The sequence below is a fragment of the Bombus terrestris genome, chromosome 13 (assembly GCF_910591885.1).
Source record: "Bombus terrestris chromosome 13, iyBomTerr1.2, whole genome shotgun sequence".
NCBI lineage: Eukaryota > Metazoa > Arthropoda > Insecta > Hymenoptera > Apidae > Bombus > Bombus terrestris.
Window position 1 is genome coordinate 5,964,844 of NC_063281.1, and position 22,751 is coordinate 5,987,594.

A 22,751-nucleotide genomic window follows, 5' to 3' on the forward strand; every position below is an offset into this window, starting at 1 on the left:
TTTCCGAATAGAGTACGTAAAAAAAGTAAAGAATGAAGATTTTTAGAGGAAAGTTATATTATTTTAAATTAGAAACACGGTTATGAATTATCTTTCTACATCAACTGTTTCCAAATTTTATGTTATAGTAATTAATTATAATATAATTTTTATAATTAATTATAAGATAATTTCTGAGTTACCAACAAAAAAAAAAAATGATAATTTACAGAAATTAATATTCGATCCGTGGCTAGAATTGCATATGTCGACATCATCGATGAATTTTCACCAGAAACTGATCCTAATAAGTAATGAATGACCTCCTGGATTGAAATTGCATATCCAGAGTAATCTCCTGTCCAATTTTATGCATCCTGTCTGCGCCACACTTTATATCCTTGCATAGTAGTACACTCACAGAATACCTAAATGCAACATAATGGATCACCTCATCTTTTTAGTGGCTCATTCTTATGAATATTAATTGATTACTAGTTATGTCTTAACTAGGCAAACAACTGATTAATATTTTACTTTATTTGATAATTTGAATTTTACATGACGTTGAATTCAGTGGTAGATTAATGATGTTTATGCAAATTTATATTTGTTTGAACATTATTAAAGAAATACAGATCTATTGCGCCCACTAAACGTTAATTAAATGAATAAAGTACTTTACTTTGGATATTTTGCATATTTTGTCGTACATTTTTTACATATTATGAACGCTTTGTATATGTTTGCATATTTAAATTTACCATAAATACATAAACATCCGCATGAACATTCGCAGCCTAACCATTAGCGGACTGCGTTTAATTTGCTTTATTTTTGTGTCAATTAAACTTCGTAGGAAGATCCAGTCAGATAATTAATGATGATTGTTACTTAATCCCATAATATCAAAACCATATCTGAGGCTAATTCGTACTTCCGTTTTCGAAACTGACATTTTCCGTTTTCTTACAAAATATGTCCACCAGTTATATTTAATCGTAAAGATTGTAAACTGGAGGTCCTGTTTAATATTTGTTCATTGATCAGAATAAGATAACTAATAAACAAATAATAGGTTCTCCTTATGCAATTTTCTATTATAATAAGCGATTTGCAAATATCGCGTTGGAATTGCCACTTTTACGAAACGTTAAAACAAGGGTACTTGTTGATAGGTTCGTTCAGAGTAACCATGAGCTATTTTTCACTCTAAGATTTCGCAGATCCTCGTGACAAGGTAATCGTTGCACTACGGAACGATGATTATGCGATAAGCAAACGGTTGTGTGGCTGGAGGGGCGCAAGGTTAAGGATCGATTCAAACCTCGAGGTTCTCAAGAAAACCATGCCAATGCCGCGATTCGTAATCCCAATGGGATGTAATATATAGTTTAACAGAACCAATAAAGATGGTAGTGATTCGTGAATGAGGTCTGGAGACATTATTGGTTATGCTTCAAAAACTATTTTGTTGGAACAGATATGAAAAAGATGAAAAGAACCGCTTGGGTTGTAGAAAATAATTAATAGACAATGCATCCTTATGCGTTTGTGGGAATTTTGAAAGTACGAAAATGCACAGAACAGACATAATAAAAAAAATATAGTGTATTCAGAGTGTTGTACTTGTTATAATATTTCTGCCTATATCCCACTTTTTATTCGTAAAAATATGAATTTTGTACAAATATCCGCGTATTAATAATTCAGTGTTGTTTAATGACGTATTGCTAGTGAGACTAGGTAGCGGAATAATTTTTATTTTTCTATTGGAAATTTGCAAGCGAAACAAGGAAGAAGAATCTTTCGAAAGCACGTTTTTTAAAGACTTTCCTTTTTAATGCAAGCGATCTAAATATAATTATGGAGAAATTGACGGAAAGTCGATTCTGTGCTTGAAAAATTGATGAAAGATTTTTTAATGGAATGAACATAGTGCATAGTGCATAGATGATCAATTTACTGTGAACAGGATGAAAAGATTGTGTATTCCTCAATATTTGGAGTTGATTAGCATGGTTTCTGAGTGGCTCAAGTTTTCATTGATCATTAGAAAATTCCATTATATGAAACGCTATTATATTATAATACAAGAGATGCTACACACAAGTCAACAAACAATAACAATAACAGACCAAACACTACAGAATCCTATCTCAAACTCTCCCATTCAAGTATCTCTCATCCTCCTTCCTTTGAACGAAACATGAATCCAACACTTTACCCGATATTATTTTATGTATTTATCATAATTCTACTTAACTTTCCAACACACATGAATGATCATACGAAAGCAATAAGATTAATAAAACATATACAAATTTACAATATAGCTAATTAATTCGCGATTTAATATCTTCAGAAGCAAGATATGTTTCTCATCAATTCTAACGGTACGAATAATCAGAAATAGAAGTGGCTTTCTGCTATATATACATTGGGATAATATTACTCAGCAGAATGGTGTATGTAAATCGTGATAGAAAGCAACCGACCCACACTCAGGGCGCATTCGAGTCTACCACACGAACGCACGATACACGTATTCATGTATCCGTCTGGATCCATAGTCGTTTTGATACCCATCCATTCGCAACATCCTAATGAATCGGTTACGCCGTATAGTCTGGTCATCGGATTCCTCAAAGGATTATACGAGCTTGAAAAGCTGCTAGTAGAATATTTAAAAGCTCTTTTTCACGTGCATCGCACTTTATGCATCAAAAACACGATTTAACGGTCAAAAACTGTCTGCTCTGTAGCTGTATCCGTATCGAGACCCATAGTCGTTATTCGAATATACGCATATGTTCATACATCTATACATCTCTTCCTAAGCCTTCCTGAACGATTAAAAATATCGGCAAAGCGAAAACTGATTATTTTAAAATGATATACACTAGTGGACTGCAGTGATTTGGATATCGATTTGTTACAATAGATGGAACAATCGAGTGAAATAATTTGAAGTATGTTTGACCACATATATTTTTATTCCACTTACTGGTGTATAATTCACTTCTTCCAAATGTTTCATCTTTTATATTTGAAAAGTTCGAGTATGTTTGACCACATATATTTTTATTCCACTTACTGGTGTATAATTCACTTCTTCCAAATGTTTCATCTTTTATATTTGAAAAGTTCGAGTATGTTTGACCACATATATTTTTATTCCACTTACTGGTGTATAATTCACTTCTTCCAAATGTTTCATCTTTTATATTTGAAAATCTGTTAAATTAGATATAACACATTTTCTACTCGTTCAAGTTATTCAATTAATATATGTATATTACATATGTATAATACATAATATGTGACAATATATGTTCCTATTCCCCTTACAATAGTCAAATATGTTTTATATTTATGAGATTCGCATCTTTTTCATTTTAAAAATTCTTGGATACATTAGTTGTCCAATTAGTATAATCTTTGTAACAATAATTTCACGGTTGTCTGACCACGTACCTTTCTGTTCTCCTTACCCGTACCGGTAGTGTATATATATATGTAGAAGCCTATACATACTAACTGACTAAGTTCTGACTGAGATCTAGTTCAGTTTAGTTTGAGTTTGAAGCGACTTCTGTTCATGTAATGATTTAGTTCTACGAGTCTAATCGATTCCTAACTTTGACCAAACTATTATATAATTCTTCTTGATTTTAGTTCTAATGTGTTCTACATCATTTTAACAATGCTGTATGGTTATTCATTGATCTCTGTTTCCGTAAAGGTGACGTTGTATCTTTTGGTACAGTGTGTCTTTTAGTATGAAGAAGGAGATACTTTTCTTCTGAATCAAAAAAGTGGTACTTAATGATGGAAATTTTCCAGGTTTATTGAAAGGAGAACTTCTTGCATTTATCCCAATTAAAAGTGGTAAGTGATACAATGCATGATATTTAAAAGCAAGCTTTTCAAATTCTTGTTTAAATTGCAGAAACTTGCAATTCTCTATCTCAGGATTTCTTGTAAAATTACTTCCTGCAAATGTGTCAAGAGAGGCGTGATTCGAGATGAATAAAACAAGGAAACGGAGGTTGAAAGTTTCTGGACAAGAAAGGGTTTCTATAGGGCTGGGATCGAGTTTATTAGCTCTGTTAAAAGGCGAAGTTTTCCATTAAATACTTCGCGTTACCTCTTCATAGTTTGTTTCAAAGTATACCGCTTCTTGCATTTCTCTATACTTTTAATTCTTCAAGTTCGGAAAGAAATTTTAACTTTGGTGAAGGATCTTATTTTATTTTTGCGAGAAAGCTTCTTGGTTGAAGAATTCTATCATATGTGTCCTTTTTAACAAAGAACTTTATTAATTATCTATAAAAATATTTTCTTTGATAAGTCTCTTTGAAAATTGTCAACTTTTATCTTTGAATTCTTATTTTACTACTTAAAAATGTTTCTTGTTCTACCTTTAATTATATCAACGTATTCTCTGTATAACACATTTCTTGTGAAACCTAGTTCATTTTTGTCGAGTCCACATTCGAGATTGTTACAATTTTCTTCCTTTCATTTTACTCTCCACTTTCTTCTTATTACCTTTTGGAGTTGCTCCTTTACATCTCTGTGTACATCTGTAAGACTACAATAGTAGCATGGTAGTGATGCAACATTTCGTGCAACTTCGTTCCCATTTGGCACAATTGCGTGTGTTCAGAAGGACAATTTCCTTATCCTTATATAAACTTTTTAAACAAATCGAACATATATATCTTACATCATCTTTCAATTTAAAATAACAGCTTCTTTAACATTTTATTTAAATTCCAAAGATTTTTAAAGGAAATGCAATCACTTATTTTTCTTCGTTATATGAGAATGAAGCATCGATGTTTTAAAATTATTTAATATATTACAATCTGCATATTTTACGTAAAACATCTGAACCGTGTGATCTCGCGACAAATTTGTTGCAAGCAAACATGCAAGCCAACGATAAATTAGGGCAGCTCGGTTTGACGACAAGTGAGTAATGTTTCACGAGTCACGATGTGTATATAGGTCACGAAACTACGATGTACCAAGAGAAAAAGAAATAAAGAAAATTGCACTTCAAGAGTAGTTCCACCAGTCAGAGTTCGATCAAAATAAATTGTAACAAGGTGGACAAAGCGGAAGAAAAGATGCGACACATGTACAGTACTGTGTAAAAGTTTTAGATCAAACAACGAATGAAAATCTTTTTTACTTTATGCATAAAGATTTTTGTGATGTTATTTTAATATTTCGTATTTACCTCCGAAGAAAAATGGATAATTTCTTAAGAAGTTATTAATTAATTTAATATAATTACTGAGACAATTTTTCTCTGTGTCGATAACGAGAGTTCTTTTGATGTTGTGGAATAATTTTTCAATAAATTCAGTCTGTATTACTACTTTGATTATAATATTTCAAATAATATATTTAGGTTTTTGGCCTTTCCTTTCGTAGGATATTCTAAATTATTTAATGTTCTGTCAATTAAAGCATTTCTAAAGAGAATTATGAAGCAAAGGTCTTCGTGTTATAAAATCTTTGAAGATTTTTGTAAATGACTGTAAGAGTACTACGAATGCCCTTTACATTCTATGCAATCTAAAACTTGGACATGATGAAACCGAAAAACATATAAAATATTCAAAGTAAATTTCTACTTACAATATTTAGTAGGTGACATAAATCTCTTTAATTTTGCGAAAACATGAATTTCTCTAAACATTTTTAGTAACATTCTCTACATAAAATTATGTAGAAATATTTCTTAACAATTTTGGTAGCCATCGTAAGAAAATTAATATCGTCATGTTCAATTTTTGTTATGTCAATATGTTCAACTTCTTCACATTAGTATAGCTGAATGCTACGAAGCATATTCTCACTAATTAAACGCTGTCTCCTGACGCAAAGAATATCGAAGTCTAAATTTTACCTTGCTCTTTTCACGCTTGCTTTCAACATAATTCCGAGCTATGTTTTGCGAATTATGTTCGTGAACATACCGACGAAACGTTATATTATGTTTAAATGAGCAAACGAACTTTTCGAATAATCCAAGGTAAACATCGATCTTTCCCGATAGACGATTGGATGTAACACGATGACAAAAGTAAAAAAGGTGAAATATACGCGTTGATTGATAAAAATGGGAGGATAAAATCTTGTTTTGTGAGGAATTTCAAGAGAATCAAATTACTTCAGAAGAAAATTGGATTACGATAGAAAACATTGGTATGGGAAACAATTTGATTGTAAACTAGAATAGATGTGGTGATCAACTCCGTTCCATTAAGATTGATTGTTTTTTTTTTTTTTTTTTTTTTTTTTTTTTTTAAGAAAATAACTGTCTTTTTTCTATGTAATATAAGTTATGTGCAAGTAATTGTATACTTTAACAGATGTATATCGTCATATGGAAATAATATGGTACTTAATCACATTTTAGCATGTTTCAAGTACCAAATTATGGAAGAAATTTCTTCGTGTAAAGTAAACGATGGGATCATTACATAAACTAAAAGTTTTGTTTCGAAAAGATACAGATTATAAATTCTTCACTATTTCCTATCGATAAAGAAGATCAAATAACAACTCTAAAAGCATCAGAGTATTAAAGTCCGCTGGAAAATATGTTGTTCTGGTCGACGAACTTTCTAATATTGAGACTACTTATATAACTTATCAAATTCGAAAGGAATACCTGCAATTTCCAAGAAATCCAATGAATTACTTTCATGATACATGACGAGATATTCTTTCCACAACAACGCGATCAAACAATCGAATATCATCTCCTAATCCTTCGATTCTGCAAGAACATCGAACAAAGCAAAGTCCTGTTTATAAAAATATCGTTCCGTTACATCCCGTGTTTGTTTGACGTCGGCATTCGATATATGATTTATCCGATTCTCGGGGAATATTACTTCCGATATTCGATAAATCCGCCATCATTTCACTTCGAGTTTCCTATAAATTCCTCGTCGTGTAAAAGCGTGGCTACATTTTCTTGATACCACCAAACACCGTAGAAATAAAACAAACGTCAGAGCGAAGGAATATGAAAGGATAGAGAAATAAGAAAAATAAGAGGAAAATGAATAACGTTAATGCGTCGTTGGTTTCGCTGGGAATACGCATGTATTCGTTGCGCTCTGAGAGAAATGCGTCGGAATGCATCTCATCGGTGAAGTATACATATGAAACGTGTTTTAAAATAAAGAAAGGAAAGTAGAAATAAAAATAGTACGAAGCAAGAAAACTGTCCTTAATATCTCAACGGCAACGGAAGCCGTGTTATCGACACGTTGCGATGTGATCACTATAATGTAGAATCCATTTCGTTAAAGTACCAAGAAGGGTAGCAAAACTTTATGACCCATGGCTTGGCGCGTGATGGGGCTTAAAAAATACGTTGGTCCTCGGTAAAGCGACGTTGTTTGTCCCCGTCTTGGTGAAATTTTCCGCTACGAGACTGGAATTCCTATTATCGTTCCACGACCCCCCATCTTCTTCTATCGTCCGAGTTCTGAATTAGAGAAAGACCTTGCTTTTTGGCCAAGATAGATCCCAAGAGTTTAAATTTTCGCTCCAATCACTGTCCCTACTTTTATCGTGTTATCTTCTTCGATTTTAATGAATTTCTTGATTTGTAATCAATTTTTTGAGAATATTAAGAAAATATGGAAGGATGATCTTTTCGAACATGCTCCTATGATATGTGATATACACGTATCGCGGCTTAGATATTTTATTGTTAACTATGCTCAGTAACTAATATTTTTGTATCAAATATTTAGAAGAGAACAATTTTTGACATAATATGTATTTAACATTTTCCGGTTACATATATTATCATTTACCTTCGGAATTTCTCAATTTCGATTAAGTTAATTGTATTAAACATAGAATATGAATGTATCAATTATTATAAGAATTTTGTTCAGCTCCGAGATTTTCAACATTTATATAATGCTTGAGAGTCGACATCACATACACATCATAAAAGCGAATATGTTAAAGGAATGATTATGAGATTAAAACCGTCCTTGATGGGAAGTTAATCGCGTATACTCAACGAAGCAATGCCCTTTTGCGTGGAGAAACCATTTTAGTGCATCAGGAAAGTGTGTACTGCACGAGATTGCACGAGCAATTATGCATTCTTGTACTCTGCTTCTATGGTTTACGAGCGAAGTGGGCCACATACGTTTATCAAGCATTCATCACGTACGTAATTTCTTGGATGATGGAACACAGGAAAGTGTGTCATAAATATAGGAGCACTGCACGTATTTTCCCCGTATCAAACAAAAACATCAAATCTCTTTTTAAATTCTTTCATTTTTAATTGCAGAGTTAAATACATGCTAATAATTGCCAATGTAATTGTACATTTTCCTATCCCAGGAGAAAATGACTTTATTTTATTATAATGGTAATTTCATTTCCAACCTAACTCCATATCTCTATATATTACAAAAGTTATAATATGTTTGAATTTTTAAATTTAGTGTTTAAAATCCTATAGTTTTATTTTCAGTTAAACATGAATTAAAGTTTGGTTAAACTAGAATTTCTAATTAATAGAGCTAAATAAATCCAATCTAATTTAAGAATTCAGCCAAAATTCCATTTAGAGAATTTTTGCGTAAATACGTGTATTGTATTGATATTGTGTACAGTATAAAGATTAAATTTATAACTACAAATATAATTTTTATATTATTCATCGTCCTTATAAAAAGGGATATAAAATCTTCAAAATCCTTAAAAACTTATAAAGACCATGAAAATCAGGAAAATGAACGTTTGTTATCGCGTAAGTAGTGCGAGTCAATATAAACTCAGACTTAAATGACTTAAATAAATAAGCGGCTTCCAGAGGAAAATGACTGCCATTTTATTTACAGTGAATGAAACTTCATAGACTTCGTAGCATACTGAGAAACTTTACCTAACTAATGACCCTTGGTTGGCAGAGGTAAGGATAAATTTTATCGTGTTAACAGGCTTAATAACTTCGACCTGACGGTTATTTAATCTCTTTACTTTTCGACGCTATCCGGAAATATGTTTAAACTTCGTGCCGAAGATAAACCGAAGCTACAGGAAATTATCTTACCACCGTACGAAACTACGAAACTTTAATTGCCACGTACAATTACAAACGCAGCAACGCACATCTTGAATAGTAGCATTGAAAGGAATATACGGACGGACGAAATACAATGAATGAATGAATTGCTAAATAGAAAGTTTCGAGTTTCAGCTTCAAAGTTATAGGTAAGATGTTTCGTTTGACCTGAACATCCATCACAATGTGAGAAAGGGGTTCAAAGAAAATTGGATGACTTAAAAACGGGAGAAAGAAACGATGAATTTATCTTAACAAAATCTGCTAATAATTTTGCGTCTTTCATTCTCTGAGATTCGTACGTTTCAAATTTACGAATCGACATCAAATAAAAGTCGAGGCACGGCTTCTTTCTTTTCCTTCAATGTTTAGAAGCGTACAAAGGATCTATATTACTTTCTGCAAGCACGCTACAAAGGAAGCAACAGCAGGAAAAGAACTACCCTGAAACTTTTCGTACATTCAGATTGATGGGGACAGATGTAACTAAGAGGAAATTTTTATAAACAAAAAGACTCTATATTATCTCTCCTTTTTTCTCGAGACGAATCATAAAAATCTTTCAATTTTTAACAATTATCAAATTCTTTTTATATTTTAGAGAAATATTTAATTCCAAAGCCAAAGAAGAAGATAATTTTAGCAAGATTGGTTAACATAATATTAAATTTTATAATTACTCTTGTGTAAGAAAGAAAGTAACTAATAAATAAAGTAAATAATGTATTTAACTTATCATTAGATTGTAGATGTTTATGTACTTATGGAAAATTGGATCTGTTAAAAAATTGATTAACAGTGTGATAAAATTTTTAATTGCCAATAAATAGATTTAACATTTGGTTATGGATATTTATGCATTTATAAGATATAGAGAGCACCCAAAATTTGAGAGAGAAATTATATAAAGGAAATTACCACATTTGGAGAAACTACGTACAATAATATAATAATATAATGCGTATGAATATGAAAAACTATGTAAAGTATCCAAAGTAAAATACACGATATGATATTTAGAAACAAATCTCTACTTAGTTCTCTTCCAAATCATATTCATAAAAATATTTGCATAAAAATACGTGGTCTGCTTATCTCCTCCATGTTCTTAAATATTTTGAAAACTTAGATATCTTAAATGATTAGAATATTATTAAAAAATATAATTTATATATCTTCTAGTATCAGAAAATTCATTTTATGAATAATTTGTATATCTACTCTCCTTTCCTTTCTTTTACATCCATCGTTCAATCTTACCCCTAATGTTTCTCCACAGAAAGAGAGGTTAGCACGAGGTGTTAACACGACACACCTGGTTGAAGGCCATCAGCTTCCTGAGGAAATATGCGCTGCGTTTTAAAAGCTTTGTAAACCGGTAAATCGAATCAACTTCGGCTTTACACTCGAGCGATCTCGTCAGTCGTTCTTCTTCATCGATTTAAATCGCGACCTAACGGTGATCGATGCATTTCCTGAAATCTTAATGCTTTTTGTGAAATTCGTCAAGCTAACGATTGAAAGCGAAACTATGAGGAAAGTGTGTTTCTCTAACGAACAAAATCACAACCTAGGTTAACATTGCAAGATTATTCTTTTAATTTAGGTATGAAACTCTTTGTATGAAAGTAATACGAGGTTAAAGAATATAGAGCACGTGACAGATATAAAAAAAAATTCATAAAATCTACGATGAATTTGAAGTATATAGTCGGTTTTATGGAGGAGTAACGAATCTCTAAAATCATTACTTTTGAATTATTTGCAGAGGTCTGCAATTAAAATTCAAAGCTTCAATAATAAAGACTTCCCAAAGAAAGTTTTTCTTCATTAATAGAGATCGTGAACTACATTGAAAAAAAAAGAAATTTTTATATTGTTAAATAGTCGATGAATAATGAATAATTTTCCATCTTTTTGCTTGAGTCACTTTTCTAAGAAACCAACGATATGTTCTGGCGAATAGATATTTCAGAAGATTAAACATAATGTATGTGTTACATATGTATTTATGAATATTAGAAGATTTAATTTGAAGAAGTTCAGCTTTGAGTTTATGTTAACTGATACACGACTTGGGGACTTGTGACAGTTTTTTCTAAATTACGGTATACTCCAACACACAAAAGAGTAATAAATTGTCCAAACTGTAGCCATCCTAACTTTCCTTAATACTAGATATGTATCATACATGTATACCAAACTTATGTTCCGCTTTTAATTCATCATGCCAATAGAATCCCAAGAAAATTCAATCTGTACCAAAAATTCTCTAAACCCTATATTCTGACTAAGCAATTCCCTTGGAAGTATAAAAAAACAAGAGCATAGAACATAAAACAAGCATAGATAACACAGACATAACTCACACACATGCCAAATTTTCCTAAGAAAATAAATAAATTTCTAATAGTATATCTATTAATGAATGGAGTAGGAAAGTTAGCATAAGCTGTGTCTTTATTCCTCAACGTATTTCGAAAATTGTCATCTCAACATTATTGAATTGTTTCAATTCAATAATATTCAGAATGAAATTTGCAAAATTATTATTAGGTTCAAAAATAGTACGCATTATTACATATTTAGTTTTTAAAAAATTGTATTAAATTCATTGTGAATTTAAATTAAAGATAAAAATAGAATTTATCAGATTTCCCACCATCAGTCATTTTATTTCTCGCCATCGACTAAATTTGTTTTCACTGCAGTAATAATTGAACCAATACGATAATTTCATAACTATTCCATAATAATACATTCAGAACTGTCAAAAGTTTATATTAATTTGTATTAATTAGTTCTAAAAATATTGGCGTGTAAATCGTAATCTGTATTTATGAGACATCTCCCTTTGCATTTCTGACGAGAGCATTTTTTTTTTATTAAATCTTCCGAATCGATTCGTTGAACCGACCAACGTTCACGGAGAAACAAAGAAATCGAGATTAAATGTTGATACAACATGCAGTTCAATTTCTCCTGCCGTGAAAGAGAACTGCTGCATCAGATTCAGTATCAATCTATTATTCACGACTCTTCTTTTGTTGACATTTGTATCACTTTGTAGAATAAATCCATTGTTATATTGATAGTAGAATAGCTTGAATTTTCCACAGTTTCGTACTGTAATATCCGAACACAATATTTTCGAATATAAGTAATAGAAATGAAAATTTTAGATTTTCAAAAGATTGTTTCACGTCCTTTTCTACTCGAATTTTTAATTTCACTTCTGGAAAGTTTGAAATTTCTTATATTGTTTGATCTAATTCGTTCAATGAATTCATAGGCAATTACAATTATCAGTAACTTAAATATATAAACCAATAGAAATCAAATACGTTACCTAAACGTGCTATAAATTCATAGTCAACTAATAATCGTAATAATAAACATTTGCATTTTTGCATATGAAATCTTTACCTCTTTTTCTCCTGTAATGCATATAATTCAAATATCGGAACTGCTCTCTTATTGCAGTAAAACCTTCAATTGTGTTTAGTGAGATGTATGACAAAAATATAAGTCTAAAATTTTTTACAGAATAATATATTACATTAAAGAACAGTTGTTCGCGTTTGTATTAGGAAAGATAAATACCTGAACATAGTAAATCTCGACTAATATTTTTATAATTTTCGGAGCTATGAATTAATAAATTTCCTAATATCACAGTGACCTACTGTGTCGCCTTATAGCGAAAGTATACAGCTTAAAATTCTTATTTATACATATCTATTTCTATCTATTCTATTCTATTTTATATCAATTTTTTATATATTTTATTATATGTATTCCTATCATTACGGATAAATATTTAGAACCCTAAAAAACCAGGCGACCCAAAATTTTAAAAATTCTCTAAGATATAAATCAATGAGCTGAAAAGAAGTACGACATCCGAATAAAAAAGTAAACAACGCTATGCTGCTTTGATCAGTCTGGTTCCAGCAGCTCTGCTCTATCCTCGAATTTATAGCTGCGCTAAATTTATGGATGTTTGGTTTAAATCAACTTCCCATGGCTGTTGCTGCACTTTAAAGCCTTTTTGAACCAACTACCTTCTTTAATAATACGCTTATGAAGCAAACCGGATGTACTGATCAACACATGCTAGCGACGATGAAATCTATTTCTTGACGAAGCTCCTTACCAGATAACACCACGAAACGATTTTCATTTTCACAATTATCGACGAGAAAGTATTATTGGATAGCAATAACAACATTTCGAAGAATAAGACTTAAAAATTGGTATTCCAAAATAATTGACGACAAAATCACGAAGTAAAGTATACAGTATGGGGAAATCTGATGGTTCGATATGTCGCGCATAATGCAATCCCGTACAGAGCGTCTTACCATAAGACTCTTACGTTTTATCGTAGTTCGCTCCTCAAATACACCCAAGAATGGTGGATGCGTTATTCACGAGACACGAATAAACTTCGAACGAATGTTAGCCGACGGAATTCTTGAATGTACACAGAAAGTTAGCATAAGTCGCAGATGCCAACCGATATTACTAGCAGGTATGAAACAGGTATGAACGAACATGAAATACAATACTATGAAATTAAATTTAAGAGTATATTTATTTAAGAATATATATGTCGGGTTTGCGTTAAGATTAGAGTTAGGGTTAAGGGCGTGAAACGAATCCCTATTGGCATTAGATGTGATCATTATGCAATAGAGAAGATATTTACTAGTGCAAATATGACTATGATAGAATTTGACAAGTAATCGCGATAATTAGATACTCGAGAAGCTAAAGACAATGATGCTCAATAACGAATCCGCGGTCAACGGGATGACGAACTCTACTCTTCTGTAGCGTCTAAGTTGTACTCAATGTTAATGCAAGGAGCAATCACTACGTATAAGGATGACAATTCAATCGTTGATGAGATCGTACCAGAGAGTGTCTCTCCGTCACGGTGACGCTGTCGAAGAAAACTATGATGGGTGTGCCTAAGGGCACGAGATCATCGGATTCGCAGAGGAAAGTCTTCGTTCGAAGGGTGAGGGAAATTGACGTTACTATTAATTGGTCAATTTCCATGTTGGTAGTTAGAGAAGGATGTCTCACGCGTACGCATTCGCTGATCTGCCGCAAGCTCGTGCACGTGACATGGTCAGTGACAAGCGTCACTAGATTACTATTGCTACTTAGGACGCGCGAGTTTCCAAGAAAAAATGTAGGTCGTGGGATCTGACAATCTACTCATGGTATGCGTTCTGTTGCATATAAACTATCAAGTTCCATATATTCCAAACGGAGCGAGATATTAACTTGATACAAAGTGCGTTTAATCTTTACGTTTTAACACTTTATACTATCGTCTGAAAGTATTCTGTTTTTGAAAACCGATATTTTAAATGACAAAAGTATAGAACTAGATCAATTAAATGTTCTTAAGAAAAATTTGGTGAATTTTCTATTAAAATAAAATCTGTTTCGTCAGATAGAAATATGAACTTATCGTATCTTTTCTTTGTAATCTCCATATTCAATTTTGTTCATTGTCATTTTTCTCAGTATTAATGAACAACTTCCGCAACAAGATTAATATTCTTTCGTAAATGATTTTGTGTCTCGTGTTAATACTGTCCTGTGACTCCGCGCACACTCTACATAATTTCGTTGCAATATACGTCTAGTAAACAGAGACTTGTGCACTTAATTCCCTGATACGTCCACAGTCTTTGGCATAATGCAGCTAGCAGACTTAATTCAACGAAAGCTGTTAACTGTACCTGGGATAAAACGCGCTCGGCAGCTTTTACGTTTCTTTCAATTAAACCCAAAGTTTCTTCGTCGTTTGTCCTACTTTCCCTTAATCACGTAGAAACAAAGCACAAAACAACAGATTATGTATATTCCTGTAAAATAGAGATCAGAGAAAACAGAAAGAAACTTTCTAAATGGCGGGTATGATATTTGTTCGCGCTCATATTATAGAATTAGAGAGTTTAAGGATTTGGAAGTACATAATAATGAAGCGGAATGTTTGGAAAATGCGAAAGAACGCGTGGCGTTGTCACGATTCTATACGAAAAGTCGCGGTTTCCTATTAAACCTACCTAACTTATAGTTTAGGCTTTCAGAATAATTGGTTCGTGCTAGTTAAAGAATTAGATGTGTAGCGGCACTCGACAGCAAAAACTTTCCAATGGGTTCTGTCCCGTGGCTTGCTACACAAAGGCCCTATTCTAAACCGGACGACAGCAGCGCAGTAGTTGACATAATTGGTTAAGAATGCTTTAAGACCCAGGTTCGAATCCCGGCACTCATAGTCCTGTTTTACACAATTCGTAACTGAGAAGAAGGCAACCCGGATGAAGACAAAAATCTTATACACCAGCAGTAGCACTATCACGACCTATCCACCTCAGATGCATGCCAAGCGCAGCTCGAGAGATCAGAGAGCTATGGCACTGGAGTTCCTAAAACTTTCCTATGAGCAACGGTATGTTTGACGAGTAACAATTGCCTATTGCCTCTACGATTACACAAGTTCTTCAACTTAGAAGCAAATCACTCTAATTGTAAGTACAACTGTTATGTTCTAGCTAAATTAAAATTTTAGGAATTCCAACAATGGATAAACAGAAAATATGAAAATATTTAACGTGATCGTCTGACTGTAATCTTTTTCATAAATTGACGTTAAATTGACGTAATAGTAAATAGATAAATAACACTGTTCAATACGTACCTATTCTGCAACCTTCAATAAGTGATTCTTCTAGACTTTTATGAGCTGGACACGAATCTGCAAACCGTCTCTTCCCTAGGACCCATAGTTTCCGAAAAAATCAATTTTGAAAAAATTGCAAATTTTCATCTGTAGAGACCTTTAAGTACAAATTAAGTGCAAATTTAATACGAAAATAATATTTTATTCGAAATATATAAAAATATCTGTCGATCATTTCTTTCATTACCGATCTTAATACAGATCAAAGTATTCAAGAGATGTGCTTTCTTGTATTGCTACAAGATAATAAGAACGTAGGAAGCGTAAAGAAAGAAAATATCCAAGAGCACTAGCTTGCTTTTAAACTAAGAACAATGGGTACTTGTAGCTATCAAATTACTACCCGGAAGCTCGGCCCCAGACTGCCTAGAGTACTATAGTTTGCGATAGTAGCGTGCTAGTATTACAGACCATATAACAGAGAAGAACTTGAAGTGTCACGCACAGAGTTCGATAATACGCCTCCTACAGACGATGCTAACAATAAGTGGTTGTCTGAAAAACTGCTGCTGCGCCTCATAGGTTAAAGCATGTGGATCTAGCAATGAATAGTTTCATAAAGAAATAGATTCTTCCTTCAAACAATTCGAAATTATAATATGTTATACACTATTATATAATATTTTATTCCTTTTTTTTAAGTGTTAGAGTGAATATAGGTAAAAGACATTACTATTTTTTAAACTTAAATATTCAACTAAAAATTTCGAGAGAAATATATCAATCCAAAATACTTAAATAAAAATTCAGATCGTTATATTATGTAGCATAAATATCGTGATATTATATAAATGTTCTTAATTCTTTTAAATGAAAAAATTTAAATCTGCGGAGAAGTACCCTCGATTTTAAATCTTGAATAAAAATTTTAATAACAGCTATCCTGAGAGAATTTACATTATGTGGCTCATCTCGACTTTTTAAACGTAGGATTGGATATATGTAAATAAAAGTAACCCACTTTCTCTTAAATTTAAATATCTAACAAAAAATTTCAAGAGAAGTTACATTGAAATCTAAATTTTTGAATAAAAATTTTAATGACTTCTATCCTATGGGAATTTATATTATATACTTTTATATTATGTTGCTTTTCGAATGTAAGATTGAATATAAATAAAAAAACACGCTAAGCAAGAAATTTCAAAAAAAACACATCCAATTCTACGTCCTTGAAAAGGAGCTCGAGCGATTCAAATCCCGAAACCTCAAACCCAAGTAACTCAAACCTCCTGAATTAGAAATCGTGTTTAACTCATTTACGTTCTACCTTTCTTCTCTGTCATTACTTTTTCCTTGGTCTACATTTTTCTGCTTCAATTTCCCAACACAAATTCGCTTGACTGTTACGACAAACGAAGTAAGACGGGTCGACTGTTTCTATCGGAGTAAAAACAAAAGGATCGAAAGGAAGTTCAGTAGCCGGTCTTCGACTTCTTGCATTGAGGAATCATTCTGCAACCAGGTTTACAGGCTTCAGCAAAGAGAACCAGAGCTGGATTGCGAAATTTCTTCGTCCTTCGAGCTGCCTCAATGAAAAGTTTCTTTCTTCGCTCGAAAGGGCGTGCACCGTGATGTTCGAAAGTGCCTTATAAAGCTTGAAAGTAGCAACTCTTCGCCGAAGTATCTCGTTTCTTCGTTCGACAGTCGATCGCTAAGTCGCATCGTTTATTTACCGTGAAAGTTTTCGAAAAACTTCCACTGATTTCTACTAACTTTGAATAGAGAAACGGCTGCTTTTATTTCTCGGTAAATATTTTTGCGAGTTGGCAAGTTAAAGAGGCTAACTGGCTTGCATTTTGTGAAATGGAGATAGTCAAAAGTGGTTTCACGGTTCAAAGCTGCTGCACTCTCTCCGGCTATGCTTCCGTCTCATTTGCTTGCTATTTTACTTAATTCTCTTTTTTTATCCTGTAATATTTTGAACTCTCGTGGGTTTAAAGATTTGAGATAGACAAAAGCTTGAAAAAATATTTGAAAATTTTGTACACGAAAAAACTTGATTTGTAATCTTTAAATTATATATGTATAAAAAGATTTTAAGCAGATATTAATTAGATAATAGGCACCTATTCTATTATTCTTTCATCCTTCCCACATTTCTTTCTTTTTCATTCCAATTCTCTCTTCCATTCCTTCCTCCTATTCCTTTATTCTATTCTCTTCATCTGTTTCCTTGTTCAATTCCTTTCTTCTATTCATTTCATCTATTTTTTTTCTTCTATTCTTTACTTTTATTGTTCTTTTACTCATTTTCTACTCCTTCCTTTTATTTCTTCCTGTTTTCTATCCCTTTCTTAAATTTCTTCTCTCTATTTCTACATTGCATTCCGTTCTTCCTTTCCGTCTTTCTGCGTGTTCTTTTCATCCTTTTTTCGTTCCCTTTTCTTAGTTTTCTCCTTAAAAAAATTAGCTTTTTACCCACATCAGAAATGAAATATTATCCATAAAAGGAAACAATCCTGTTTCTGTGACAGAGAACACTTGACCAAAAACTCGAAGGAACTTTATCGAGCTTCCGGAGGGGATATTTCATTGCCACTATATCAGCCACCTCCGACAGCAGTTTAGGAATTCGACGTATTTGTACACGGAGTTCTGACATCGTGAAAAATAACGCTAATCAATCGGAAGCTTTCGACAGAAGCTAAAAAAGAAATCTGTGAACACCATGGGCCAAAGTGGAACCACGCGATGTTTTCCCGCATAATGGAGTTGACAAAAGTCCCTGTGTTTCTAAAAGCGCTGATTTATGAACCGCTTAATACGATTTTCCCTCGGTCAAAGTTATATTCCAGATATCACCTTATATAATCCTATCACATTAATTTATCTTGACAGTTATTCAATGTGATAATAAATACATAATAATAAATGTAAATCTTTATTAAGAATGATTCACAACTACAGCAAGCATTTTAATTTTAAATCGAAATATAATCTTGTGTGATTAATTTAATAATTTAGATTATTCAACATCAATGTGAATGCTGACATATTTGAAGGTCACTTTACAGCTCACTTCGTGGCCTAAAATCCCTAAAATACAATTTAACCGACCACAGATCACAGAGATCCCTAGAGCATAGTGATAAATAATTCTCTTAACTTTCTTCTATATTCAGAGCTGAAACGACTAACTAAAATAGAGACTCGCGAACTTTAACTTTCGATTGGACCACAGCAATCAGTAATTTACGGAACATCTACATGTATTTTATTTTTGATTTTCTAAGTTAAGATATATATGAGACTATTATTTGAAAATAACTTATTTGATGTTGATCTTTCATACGTTATATTCAAGCTAAGAATAATAAATTAGTTGAAATGATTTATCGTATCTTGTCTAATTTATTTTATTTTTAATTGAATCAAAATTTGATCACGTCTAAATGGAACGATAGCAGTACAAATTTAGTTTGCAACAGAGTGACGACAGTAACGACGGTTTCAAACGATAATTTTACCGGATTTAAAGTTTTCTGAACAGTGCTTTATGTTAGTTAACCTTGCTCAAGTCCCCAGCAAACCACGTTTCCGCTGAATTTCACGCCTTCAGCACAATAAAATAAGGCGAATGAATCACTCAATCTTGCATGAGCATACAAAGATACGACAGGAGTAAATTAAACATCGTTTATTTATCTCTAGCCCTTCATGAACACGTAACTACGTTTAACTATTGTCCAGGGTGAACAAAAAACATCTTACGCCTGGAATTGTCGTGCGAAAATTCTAGTTAACAATTTCCTGCATTGATTTAACAAGCAAAGTCTTACATAGTTGAGACACTGTAATTGGGTATAGTTAGGTACTGACATTTGAAATCGTCTCAAGATTTAGGAATATTTGTGAAATAATAATTGCCTCTGTTATTGGAAATTTTTGAATTTTCAGAGTTTTGAACATCCGAATTTCCAAATTTTTTAATTTTATAATTGATTAATTATCTCACTTTCCAGTTTACCTTCTTACTAATTTTCTAATTGTGTGATTTTCTACTTTCATAATTGCCTAGTTCTCTGATTCTCTAATTATCTAATTCTACAAATCTACAATTCTCTAACTCTCTAATTATCTAATTCCCCAATTGTCTGATTTTCTAATCTTCTAATTCTCGCTAATTCTCTATTTCCCTCGTTTTTTTAATTTTCTACGCTATCTCTTATTGCGCTTTTCTCAAAATTCAAATAATCTTAGTCCAAAAAATGCTATCTAACTATCTTTAGTCTGTGTGCATGCTATACGAAAACTTTTTAATTAAAATTGAGATAATATAAAAGTCTGAGACTTTAACGTGGCGATACATGATTACTATTTAATTAATGATTTTATGGCGTATGTGATTGTTGGAACGTGATACACACATACATTTAGTTTTGTTGCGTAACATTCGCACATTTTCGTTAATATAGATTTATGCGAAATGTATTTCTGATTATAATTAACCAACGGTCGATCAGCTGTCAGATATCTGCAGATCGTAGTAGCACAAAGTACTGATTACCTCGAATGTTCTGGCATTTTTTTCTCGCTACATATATGATATTGATTAGGTATAATTAAAATAAATTAAGAGCATTTACTGCTCCTCACAGGTGATTTATGTAATGACATAGAACTAGAACGAAGAAACAAAAATAAATCAATAAACCGTAATTAGAAAGCTAATGACAAAATATTTTTGCAATATCTGCGAATTTTAACTATTTTTATGTTAGCTTCCAAATACAAAAAAGAAATACGAACGTGTTTAAATAAAAAAGCACTTTCAAATGCAGACAATGGAAACAATTTCAAATGTTTTAAAATTAAAGGAATGAATTTTGAACAATTTTTCAAAGGATCTAAAATTCAAAGAAAAGAAATTTCGATCGTCCTGAAATTAAAAAAAAAAAATGGATTTTAAACGCTTTCAAATATAGGAAAACGAATTTATGATTAAAAAATAACAGATAGAAAATAGCACGACATTTCAAACAAGAGTTAACTTACGTTTGCACTAAATATATTTGCGGTTCCAATTCAAAGTGAAATTCGTTGTGACTTATCGCTCCTCGATGTCCTTTTCAGTACTACATACCAAGTGTAATTGAGACTACCGTGGCTTCTTCGTGTTACTCGATCTCTTTGAGAAGGTTCAAATTGCACAGAGATATTTTCAGTTCTGTTTCTTTGATGGTTTGTAATCGATGGAATCAACTCTGTCAAGTGCTTGTTCATTACAAAACAGATCAAAAAATATTATTCCACTGGAAATATCACTCTGACATGGAGCTTAATTGAAAGTCAAATTAATTAGAAATTTTAAGCTAAAGCTACCACAAAACATACATCATTTTTTGAAAATTTTAAATAATTTATATACAATAATCATTACTTATTAAAATTTTTTAGTTTAAAAATAACTCTGGAGAAAAGAAAATGTTTTCTTATAAATTTTTGCAAAGGTATTTATAGAATAAAATGTAAAAATTTGTTATTAATAATATTCAAAATATTTGTGTATACAGTAGAATTTCTATGTATCTGAAACTCGGCAAGGTTTCAAGTAAACTGAACTGAAACTGAGAAACTATGTGACTCTCTTGTTTGCGAAGAATTCCTGCGCGCATGAAAATTTAAGAGCGTATCCAAGAAATTCTACCTGCTTTGCCTCGGTGCTATCTATATGTTCAAACAAACAGTATAAATTTTTTAGAAGGAGACTGTATGTTACATTGAGAAAATAAACGAAGAAGAAATAAAACTACTCAATTAAAATTTAATAATTTACTGTTCATGTAGTTCAGAAATCTTTTTAGATGAATTTCAACTTAAAAATTCTTAAATTTTTTTATGAGCTTAACAACCTTGAACTTCAGGATTCTGAATTTATCTATAAATTTCAAAGGAACTCTAACAAAACTTCCAACATCCGTAATACAACATTGCTTTCATCAGCTTCACCACCATCACCCTCACACGAAGACTCAGTCATGAAGTTGAACAAGTAGTAGAAGCCTAACACTGTCAGACAAGACACTGAAATTGCTTCTCTGAGTGCACCCTTCCAACTTCCTCGACTTCCTACTTTAAAACGATTTATCCGTCAAATCGATGCGATATTAAAACCTTCTCGAACCGAATTTCCTGCCTCTAACCCCAAAATCGATTTTCAGAATGTCATAAACTTGAGAGACTGAATCAGCTTGATATAATCATTATTTCTAGACTATAAGACTAAGTTACAGACAAGATTAAACGTCAGACCATGTGTACGTGTGGAAATAATTCCACTGCATGTTAAAGAATTTTAAGATAACAGTATTTTCCATAATAAAGAATTTCGACTAAAGATAAAGATGTATTTTATGACTTCAACATTGGGCTGCGAGGAAATATAAAGTTAGGTTCTTCTTTAAATTTACGTCGTAAGGAACTCATTTACTTCAGTAATATAGTCATAATGTAGTTATACAAATTAAACACTATTACTGCTATTAATTAAATAGGCTTATAACTTCTGATTTATTTTCCAGAAAAATATCACTTTTCTGTTTATATTATTATATGCAAAAACCAAATTATCTGCAGCATTATTATTTCCAATTCATTGACAAGTTTTGTCGTTATAAGTTCGATCAATAAAAAGAATTTTGTGTTTAGTCGCTTAATACTTAAATACAGTATATAGTTTTTTACAAATAGTTTTGTTCAAACTACGAGAAATCATGTCGCTCTCCTTCAATAAGTTCTTTTAATTATTGTACTCCTACATAAAATGTACGATGTATGCGTATTCACGGTTTGATTATGTCAAGCTGTCTCCACTTATTCGTACGTTTTTCTATATTTTTTTTATAATGTCCAATGAATAATTAAATAATTAAT

General features: G+C 31.9%; 1 protein-coding gene across 2 annotated transcripts in view; it reads left to right on the top strand.

The window, feature by feature from the left end:
- Positions 1-22,751, top strand: part of LOC100650658 — a 316,011-nt gene that overhangs the window by 63,907 nt on the left and 229,353 nt on the right. The window contains exon 2 of one of the 2 annotated variants that reach the window (XM_048411568.1): positions 3,826-3,870. The exons of the other annotated variant lie outside the window; for it this stretch is intronic. The gene's annotated coding sequence lies outside the window, so the exon portion shown is untranslated. The remainder of the gene's footprint in view (positions 1-3,825; positions 3,871-22,751) is intronic. 2 annotated transcript variants of the gene reach the window in all.